Genomic DNA, 11,739 nt, shown 5'->3' on the forward strand with positions numbered 1-11,739 from the left:
AAAAAAGAGAAAGCTAACATTGGTGGCTAGCAAGCTTCTTGATATTTTTAAGCTAATAACTCCGAAGCCCACAAAGCAAGGCTATTTGCTATGAAGAATTACTTTTAAGTCACAATTTGTCCTGGTCCGTTATTCTACTCCTTCAATTCTTCAATTGCTCCCTATTACCTGAATGATTAAGTCTAAATTCATAAGCATGATTCATCAGCACTTCCAATGAATTGAGCCTCTTTTATAGATACAGATTCATTTCTTGCTCTTTTACAGGACACATTTCTTACAAAGTGCCTCCTTCAATATATTATTTCACAGTTCTATTCTTTTTATTCATAAAGTTTCCTTTGACAAAAGTGCCAGCTTCACATTTTTCTTTAACCTTTATAGTTCTTTCTTCAAGTCTTAGCTCATGACTGTTCTTGGTATTCTTGAAGAATATCTTGGTGATTTAAATGATCTTCTGCACTCTGCAACACCTTGTGGACATCTGTCATTTCAGGGACACTATATCACACAGAGGCTGCATCCAGAATGTACACTTCATTTTTCATTATTCTTGTTATTTCAGAATTATTACTGCTGCCTGCCATATGAGTAGTTTTACGTGAATAAGTTAAGGCGTTTGTGTTTCTTTGTTATGAGGAACGCAATCTAGCAAATGCATCTTGTTAGGCAAAAGAGACTGAATTATATTTAATAGTAATCAAATTAACTGCCAGATAATCAGATGTGGATAGGTGCTAATCACTAAAGAAGAGTTCCTATCTTCAAATTTTTAGAGAATAACATCAATTTTTGATTCACATGTTGCTGATAACCCCAGGACAATAAATTTACAAATAACATCTTAGTTCAAGTTTAGTAAATGTGTGGAGGAGTAATGCATTCTTATAATAATTTTGCAGTGAACACACAATAGATATCTGAATTTTCATGCTAACATATTGCAATATTAAGAAAGTCATCTAATTAGCATCAGTGAACAAATGAGTACTGGAAGCCAAAGTCCTTTCTGATTCTAGATTTCATGAGCATAAGCAGAGTGTTTTGATATTCCACGTATATGATTATTGTTAACAAGAATTTATAGCAACACAAAAATAAATTGAACAAGAAAGATCTTGAGTATCTACCCTAGAGATCAAAGCAAAAGTATAAAGACCAGTTTCAGAAAATCTAAATTTCTTCATCATCAACAACAACAACAACAAAAATTTTAGAATTGGATGCATTCATAGAATATTGAGAACTGCTCTAAGTTCTGTGATCATAGAAATTCATTTCCATAGTTTAACAGAGTTCTTATAGAATGAACTGTGCTTTGAAACAGTTTTTCTATGACAAGACTAGGCAATTTTGGGAGTGTGAATTTGGCTAATTTTTCAATTATTTACCAAATAAAACTTCTTAGAAAAGATATATTTCTATTTTGAAGCAATAAGCAGGAAACAAAGTCAACTATTTTTTTTCATTATTGTACATTTTTCAAAATATTTTAATTGAAATATATTGCAGTATAATTAAAAAAGTACTCGACCTGGTTCCTGCAAGTTCTCACTCTGTGTGAAATCCACATGTTCGAGCAGTTTCTCTGTTACTGCTTCTACACACTGTCCCCTTGGTGGTTGTTACCACACCTGAGACTCACATTGCATTCTGCAGGCCATGCTAGCATGTCCCCACACCATGCTGGCCTAGTACAGCTTCCTGTCAGGGACTCTGTTCACACTCCCAACAATCTAGTGAAGACATAACTCAACAGACTGTATCCCAGCAACCAGATTTATATGTTAAATGCTCAATGGACAATACATCCCCACAATTAACTTACAACCAATTGGTAAGGATATAAACTGCCCACCTGGTTAAGATATAGTTTGCTCATCTAGACACACAAAATCCTGTACACATCCATTCCTTAAGAATATTCATAATGGCCTGAGAAGCAAAAGTGGAGACATGGAATACTGTCTAGTGGCCACAGCGTGAAAGAGGTGGACCGGTGCTTGCTAAAGTGGCCTGCTTGGGTAGGGAGGGAAGTACTGGATCACACAAAGAGAAGGGTAGGGGACTGGCACTCTCCAGAGTGATCCAGAGGCAGTGTGGTGGTCCTTTACTGCCAGGGCCCCTACCAGGAATGATGGTCAGTCCCAGGTCTCCAGTGCCCCCTAGGAGAGAAAGAAGACAGGCACCCAACCCTTAGTGCTTCCTTTAGAACAATGGCTGGATTCATGGACTCTACTTCAAGTCAGTGTAGGAAATACTACTCGTCTATACCAGAGGAAGGGGCGGGGGGCAACCCATGTCTACCTTTATCACAGAAGGAAGCCTCCAGAAGTGCATGTGTACTCAGACACGGGGCATAGTGAAGAGCAAAGAAACTGCAGAGGAGAGACATCTGTTGGTCCAAGAAGCATCTATCAAACATCAGAGCATTCTCAAGAGTCATTTTGGTCTATTGAGAACATCTCTAAGTTCCTCTACATAGACATCTATCCAGGGACCTATTCTGTCACTATGGGCTCACGTGCCTTAATCAAGAAGACGCATGAGGTTGCAGTTGACTCTGGGCAAAGTGTGGACTTGGTGTTCCCCATATAATGTTGACCATCATTTCTGTCATTTCACTCTTTAGGAAGCAGAATGAAACCACCCTATAATTGTCTTAATAATGGTGCATTAATTCCTGTTTTAATGATGGCTGTAGTGGGGCAGCCTTTCTGAACTGGAGTCTATCTCTTTCAAGCTCATTTTAACCTGGAAATATAGAAGTCCCCCATGCTTGTGTGCCCAAAAACAGTAATGTAATGGTGCTGTTTGAACAGCTTTTACTGCTGGCTTTTCAAGTACATATTAATTATGGTAATAAAGGGAGAGATTATAAATAAAAAAGAATATTCATAACAACCTGAATCTATGTAAGGATGCACAGTGAGGATCGTTTACATCTGCTTCCACATTGCTTCTCCCACTGCTCTCTTCTTGCTCTAGTCTCCTCTCCTTTCTACAACTTTTCTCCCACCCATCCTTCCTTCTCATCCAATTACAGGCCTTGTTCTATCCTGTACCTGCCTTCAGCTGCCTAATGACATCAACCTGCAGAAATGCAATTACATTACTTCCCCTTTTACCTCCATCCAAGATTTTCAACATTTGATTCCTCAATCTCCTACCATTACCCACCCACACTTTCTATCAGTCACTCGGGGCATAGAACTCATATTTGAATTGAATCTAACATAAAGGATTTCTTCCTGTAGATTAGCTTTGAGAGTACCAGAAGGTACCATGAAGCTGAAAGGAGGATGAGTAGGTATTCAGTGGACCTACCCAGCTGTTATGACTTTCAATCACAATGCAAGGTATCCCTAAGGGGGCTATAATTGTATTCCTGTGCTAGTAACTAAGCTGTCTAATTGGATTAATGTCATTCAACAGAAGGAAAAAATCATGCCTTGTAGTAGAATCAGAGCTAGTGATGCCATATGTCATAAAAGACAGGTTCCCAAAGCCGATAATTTTTAAGGCCAATCTATGACTTTGGAAGAGGTGTGGAAGGAGGGCTCCAGTTTCAAGATTCAGAACCGTTCTAGTGAGTTTTAGGTAAACTTGACACAGATAGTCAATTTAGAAGAATAAATACCACCACTAGTGTAATCTATGATAAGAACGACAATGCATTTTTTCTCTTTATGTTTGGCACTGGGCTGTCCAGCACATTGTAGATCATGCAATAATTCAGCTGTTGGTACTATAAGAGGACAGGCTGAAAAAACCATGATTAACAATCCAATAAGCAATATCCATTCATGGCCTCTGTATCAGTGTCTACTTCTAGATTCTTGCTCTGCCTTGCCTTGCCTTCATGATGGGTTACAGCAATTAGCTGAAATGAACCCTTTCTTCCTTTTGCTTATTCATGGTGTCTATCACAACAATGGAAAAGGAAACTATGACAACAGGCAATCAGCTAATTGGCTTAATCTAGTGCTAATAACAAAAGGAAGCAGGAAGAAAGTAACAGTTAACTTTATAGTCCTGGTAAGAGATACCATAATGCTGGATGAATGGCACTGGTAACTGGAGCAAATAACTCAGCAATGAGCTATTGGCTTGATTCTGGACTTTGAATTTTGGTATGGCTTTCACAATTAATTTTTCATATTTGGAGTAATTTGAACACTTAGCTTGATCATTTCCCAAATATTTTATTGCTCTTTGAAATGTACACACATGTATATAATACAATCTGCTCAAATTAGTCCTCCTCACTCCATTATCCCAGCTAAATCCCACATAGCCACCACTTTTTGTTTGGGGTTTGTTTATTTTGTGACTTATTAATCACAAGGAGAGCCACACATATGAGCATATATGTAGAGCTATGTATTGAAGCATGGTATACCATTTGAGACAATGACTCCCTTACTGTGACAAACATCAACCACCAATCATTATCTGTGTCTTAGTATTTCATTGCTATGAACAGACACCATGGCCAAGGCAAATCTTAAGAAAGACAGCATATATTTGGGGCCAGCTTATAGGTTCAGAAGTTCAGTCCATTATCATCAAAGTAGGACTAATCAGGCACAGCTGAGCATTCTACATCTTTATTTGAAGGCTGCTAGTGGAAGACTCAATTCCAGGCAGCTAGGATGAAGTCTCATACCCCACACCCACAATGACACACCTACTTCAACAAGGCTACACCTTTTAATAGTGCTACTCCCTGGGCCCAGCATATAGAAATCATCACAATCTGTAAGAGCAGTGTATCCTTGACTTTCCCAATCCATGATGTACTTGTATTACATTTTTCTTTATTGTTCAGAATTTTGTGAAAATATGATTATATTTACTCCCTATTTCCTCCCACAACCATCCCCACCACCCTCCCCATCAGATCTCTATCTCATCCTAATTTTTATTTCTTTTATTTTTCTAGAATTCATTAAGTGCAATAACTGTACTCATTTGTGAGTGGTTTGCTGTGTGTCCTCTATTGGAACTTATAAAACCTACATATGGATGAACTATCACAAACGTTTGCATTTCTCTCCTATCCTAGATTTCAGAGGGCCACACCTCCTCAGATAAAGGTGGATCAAATAGATTGTGTCGCATACTCAATTTTTAGTGACTTCATCTTCTCTACATCTTTTTTCATTAGCCATAACTATGGTAAATACATGAGTGCAGTAGCTTTATAATTTTCAGAAGATGACATTTCCTGTCACTTCTCCATATCTTCAGGATTCTATATCCTTTCTGGGCCTTTTCTAGTAATGGTTTCTGCATCTTGAAGCACAGTAGGAATGGAGTGATCAAGATGTCTCATTTAAGGCTGATACTCAGTCCCCTATATCCAATGTTTGACTTTTTATGCATATCTGTATTGGTTGATATCCAAGTTTTTTTTAAGATGTCTTCTCTGTTTCAGTTTAAGAATAGATCAGATCCCCTTCCGGGCTGAACCAGTGCCCTCAGCAGACCTTGGGAGCTGGCTCTGTACCCATTCCCACAACGCCCAGAGGAAGCTTAACTCCCAAGTGCTCTAACACATCCAGGATCACAGAGAAGGTCACAACAATTGCCCCAATATACAGAATAACTGGGTCCCCTAGGATCCAGGGACACAGGAACCCCCACCCAGCCGGGGGCATGGGTTTCTTCCAGTCTGAATCTGAACCCAGAGCAGACCTGGAGTGCTGGTTCTGCGTCCACTCTTACAACTCCCAGAGGGAGCCCGACTCGAAGGTGCTCTGAAATGCCCAGGATCACAGAATCCCAGGATCGCAAAGGAAGATTGACTCCCAGGAGATCAGACACCGGAACACTGGCGCTACGACACACTCAAGATCAGAGTTGAAGCCACAACATCTTTCCCAAAACCTAGTGTAACTGGAACCATCACAGGAACGTCGGTACCACAAACACCCCACCCTTAGCCCGAGCAGAGCCAGAGGCAAAAGTTCCTTTCAGCTTGTACCAGTGCACAGAGCAAACCCAGGGCTCAGGCCCCCCCGAACTCCTACAACACTCTGAGAAATCTTGACTCTGAGGAGCTCTGATCACCACGAATCTCAGGATCACAGGATCACAGGGTCTGAGATGCATAGGATCACAGAAGGGACAGGTTCCAGCCAGGGACAGCAAGGGCAGGTAGCACTAGACATAACCAGATGGCTAGAGGCAAGCACAAGAATCTAAGCAACAGAAACCAAGGCTACTTGGCATCATCAGAACCCAGTTCTCCCACCACAGCAATTACTGGATACCCCAACACACCAGAAAAGCAAGATTTGGCTTTGAAATTACATCACATGGTGATGATAGAGGACTTTAAGAGGTATATAAATAACCCCCTTAAAGAAATACAGGAGAACACAGGTAAACAAGTAGAAGCGCTTAAAGAGGAAACACAAAAATCCCTTAAAGAATTACAGGAAAACACGAAGAAACAGTTGAAGGAACTGAACAAAACCATCCAGGATCTAAAAATGGAAATAGAAACAATAAAAAAAATCACAAAGGGGACAACCCTGGAGATAAAAATCCTAGGAAAGAGATCAGGATTCATAGATGCAAGCATCACCAACAGAAGACAAGAGATAGAAGAGAGAATCTCAATTGCAGAAGATACAATAGAAAATACTGATACAGCAGTCAAAGAAAAGGGAAAATGCTAAAAGCTCCTAGAGAGGTTGCTGCCAGGCTCAGAAAGTAGCCACTGGCAGCATGAGATGGGATGGAGCTTAGCAAGGGAGACACTTTGCTGACTGAAATGAAAATACCCAGCAGATGCCATGTGACCCAAGGGTTCTAGCACTGGAGAAGAATGGAAGATTATTTTATAATAATTACTGCAGCACCTTCTTCTCAGCATGTCATGGTAACTTCTCCAAAACTGACCATATAATTGGTCACAAAACAGGCCTTAAAAGATACAAAAGATTGAAATAATCCCATGCATCCTATCAGATCACCACAGACTAAGTCTGGTCTTCAATAACAACAAAAGCAGAAAGTCCACGTGCACATGGAAGGTGAACAGTGCTCTATTCAGTGATAACTTGGTCAAGCAAGGGTTAAAGAAATTAAAGACTTTCTAGAATTTAATGAAAATGAAGGCATAACATGTAAAAATTTATGGGACACAATAAAAGCAGTTCTAAGAGGAAAACACATATTTCTGAATGCCTCCAAAAAGAAGCAGGAGAGAGCATACACTAGCAGCTTGATAGCACACCTGAAAGTTCTAGGACAAAAAGAAGCAAATACATGTAAGAGGATTAGACAGCAGGACATAGGAAGTAACTTAGGGCTGAAACCAACAAAGTAGAAACAAAAAGAACTATACAAAGAATTAATGAAACTCGGAGCTGGTTCATTGAGAAAACCAACAAGATAGATAAACCCTTAGCCAGACTAACCAGAGAGGACAGAGACAGCATCAAAATTAACATAATCAGAAATGAAAAATGAGACATAACAACAGAACCAGAAGAAAATAAAAGAAATATTCAGGTTGTACTACAAAAGCCTATATACAACAAAACTGGAAAATCTGGAGAAAACAGACATTTTCTAGACAGATACCAGGTAAGAAAGTTAAATCAGGATGAGATAAACCATCTAATTGTCCCATAAATTCTAAAAAACCAGAAGAGTCATTAAAAGTCTCCAAGCAAAAAAAAAAAAAAAAAAAAAAAAGCCTAGGACCAGATGTGTTTAGTGCAGAATTCTATCAGACATTCAAAGACCTAATACTATTCCTCAAACTATTCCACAAAATAGAAACAGAATGAAGACTACCCAATTCGTTCTTTGAAGCCCCTAAAAAATATTCAACATCCTTAGTTATCAGGGAAATGCAAATCAAAATACCACTGAGATTCCTCCTCACATCAGTCAGAATGCCTAAGATCAAAAACTTAGTTGACAGCAGATGCTAGTGAGAATGTAGAGAAAGAGGAACACTCCTCTGTTGTTGCTGCGAGTGCAAGCTGGTAGACCCACTCTGGAAATCAGTCTATAGGTTCTTCAGAAAATTATATATAGTACTGCCTGATGACACAGCTATACCACCCACGGGCATATATCCAAAAGATGCCACAATATATACCAAGGACATATGCTCCACTCTGTTCATAGCAGCCTTATTTATAGTAACAAGAAGATAGAAAGAATGCAGTTGGCCATCAACAGAGGTATGAATATAGAAGATGTGGTACATTTATACAACAAAGTACTACTCTGCTATTAAAAGCAGTGACTTCACGAAATCCTTAGGTAAATGGATTCAACTAGGAAATATCTTCCTGAGTGAGGTAACCCAGTCACACATCGTATGCACTCACTGATAAGTGGATATTAGCTCAATAGCTCAGGATACCCAAGACACAATTCACAGACCATATCAATTTCAAGAAGAAGGAAGGCCAAACTATGAATGCTTCAGTTCTTCCTAGAATGGGGAACAAAATACTCATGGGAAAAAATACAGGGACAATGAGTGGAACAGAGACTGAAGGAAAGGTCATCCAGAGTTTGAACCGCCTGGGGATTCATGCTATATGCAGCTACCAAACCCATTCCCTATTGCTCATGCCAAGAACGGCTTGCTGACAGGAGCCTGATATGGATGTCTCATGAGAGGCTCTTCCAGAATCTGAAATATACAGAGGTGGATGCTCGCAGGTAACCATTGTACTGAGAACAGGGTTCCCAATGGAGGAGTTAAAGAGCTACTGAAGGAGCTGAAGGGCTTTGCAACCCCATAGGAACAACAATATCAACTAACTAGACACTCTGTAGCTCCCACTAATACACTAACAAAAGACATGGAGCCACCACTGGCTCCAACTGCATAATATGTAGCAGAGGATGGCCTTGTTGAGCATCAGTGGGAGGAGAGGCCTTGATTCTGTGAAGACTTGTGTAGTCTTCCATATATATTCCTATGAGGGGAATGCAGGTCAGGAGAAAGTAGGGGTTGAGTGTGTGGATAGGGGAGCAAGGGAGGGACATGGGACAAAGTATTGCTGGAGGGGGAAACCAGGAAAGGGATAACATTTGAAATGTAAATAGAGAAAATATCCAATAAAAAGTATATCTCTGAACAATATCTACACATAAACATTTAGAAAACAATCTAGTAATGTGACAGTTTAGTGAAATAAAAATAGCAGTTCTTAACCCAAAGATTCATAAACTAAAAATCTTGTCTTCTGACCACAATTTTTAACCAGTGTCAGTAATGGTATTTCCTTTTGGAAAGCAAGCCTCAAAAATAACCAGAAAGCTGCTAGTTATCCCATAGTAGTTTAGCCACTATGCATTAATGATTATTACTGATTTGGTAGGTAGATATTCTTAATGTTAGGGTCAATTCTTTATATGACCCTTGATGGCAGAATTACAGTGTATATTGTAAACTATAGAAACCTAAAGATAGATCTTATGGCACAGTGCTGTAAAACTAGCTATTCTGGAGTTTAAAATACAGAGTTCAAATTCAAATCCTGCCTAAACTTCAGAACAATTTCAAACCATCCAGGGGAAATCTGGTGAGATAGTGACTAAGAAAATAAAGCAAACAAAGGTTTGACAGTGTAGAATATCAATAAAGTTCTTACCTAGTATGTGTGAGGTCCTGGGCTCCAGCCCTCTAACTGAAATATATAAATATAAAATATTTTGAAGGAAATGGAAATTAAGAACTAGAACATAAAAATAAATGAATAGAAAAAAGAAACAAACATAGTGTCTACCTCTACCACACAAACATTTTTTACTCTAATTAAGATTTGGAATTTAGGATAAGATTAATTTAACTATGCTTTACAAATCCAATAACCAAGTGATCAAATAAGTACATGCTTGGGTTGAGGAAAACTCTCAGTAGTAAAGGACTTTTGTACCACATATCCTGATATGGATCCAGAACAAGACTTATACATACTGAAAAACAGAGAGAGGAGATGATAGAAACTGAGGACATGTTTAAATTTTCTCTGTACAAGTTCATTTCTTGATTCATTTCTAGTTTTATAAATTTAGATCTCTGCTAAATTCCTGTTTATGAACTCCAGACAAAGACGGAAACTTGTGAAAGAACAGGAACTCTCAGGTAAAACATGCATGAGGTTTATTTTTCTTAAGAGCCTTCTCAGTAGGTTAATGCCAGGCCCATGAGTATCAGAATGGACAGGATGCAATGAGGTGTCCATGAGTCTTGCAGGGCAGAGTTGCATGAAGAGTGAGATTTTATCATACAACACATAAACCTTTTACTTCTGTTCTCTAAGAATACACTGGCACTTAAGAATCTCACTGTACCTAACAACTTACTAAGGAAGCGTGAAAGATTCTGACAGACTTCCTATACTCAAGATTTTTTTTCTAGCCCAAAACATTGTGTGCTTAAAGTGCCCAGAGTTCTTTTGTTCATGGAATATGTCTGTGTAAATTCATTTTTATATATACATGTCGAAGTAAATGACCAAACTAAGAATATAATGTACAACTGTTAAGCCGATCTAAACCTTCAAAACTAGCCTAGAAAAATGAAGCTTGACAAATTACCACTGCTTCCAAAAGAGAGATATACTGTTTGAGTGTCTTCTCTACCCATTACGTGGTAATCCTACTGAGAGCAAAATAAAGCAGGGCAATTGAATGATTGCATACATTACTTGACTACTGAATGAGAAAGATGTACTTTGTAAAATGTATACATACAGACTTATATGCATTATGCATAATTTAAGTTCATATAAAATAATATGAATCCTAGTGGCTTTATCAAACAGCCATGTTTTTATTTGTCTCCCTCCATATTGACTTCTATTCTTTCTCTCCAGCTGAAGCCCTTACCCATTTTTTCCGTTTTCCACTTCACATCACTTGTATCACGATAGTTCCCTTTTACTCATTCTCCCCCAAACTATAGCCCCTTTTATTTCCCTGGTTTCTGTGGTTACTCCATTTAGTTTACTCACAATTGAGAATGTAGACCCAGGACAAAAAGGTAAGAAAAAAAAAGACCATTGGGCATTTCTCTTTCCAAGTCTTGATTACCTCATTTAACATAGTCTTTTTAGGAGCTATTCGTTTCCCTTCAAATTTTGTTCTTTTCTTTATGCTAAATATGTGCCATTGCATATATATATAATACATATTTTATATATCACATGTTTATTAATAGACATATGTTGAAGAACACCATGTAGCTATCACTCATCAAAAATGCTTCTTTTTACAGAAAAGGAGTATGATTGATCATCACACAAAATCCAATAGTGTTGAAAATAATGCAGAGATTAATAGATCTTTGGAAGAATCCATCCACAACATCACATCTCCCGCAATTATAACTAAAGAACATCTAGAATATAGAAATATGAGTAAGAGGCAGAAAGAAGGTCTGCTGTGAAACAGTTCTGCCTAGAAATAGCTGCATAAACAAGACTAGACCAGTGACAGTATCAGTAGAAATAGTTTCTGAGATCTTCCTTTGAGGAAGAACTTTTGGCAACAAACGAATGCTGAGAGAAGAAATCTTCCTGAGAAGATGAGTACTCTGTTGAACTTGTGCATATAGTGTGTGTGTGTGTGTGTGTGTGTGTGTGTGTGTGTGTGTGTTTGTGTGTGTGTTTATTTAAATAAATATAAATTAAATACATTCATGTTTGCATCATGCAATGATAATAATCAAAGAAAAAGGGACTATCAATC

At 38.4% G+C, this 11,739-nt stretch overlaps 1 pseudogene; it reads left to right on the forward strand.

Moving 5' to 3' along the window:
• The first annotated feature begins 1,956 nt into the window (after positions 1-1,956).
• Positions 1,957-2,598, forward strand: LOC116914080 (annotated as a pseudogene).
• Positions 2,599-11,739: the final 9,141 nt, after the last annotated feature.

The sequence above is a fragment of the Rattus rattus genome, chromosome 12 (assembly GCF_011064425.1).
Source record: "Rattus rattus isolate New Zealand chromosome 12, Rrattus_CSIRO_v1, whole genome shotgun sequence".
Taxonomy (NCBI): domain Eukaryota; kingdom Metazoa; phylum Chordata; class Mammalia; order Rodentia; family Muridae; genus Rattus; species Rattus rattus.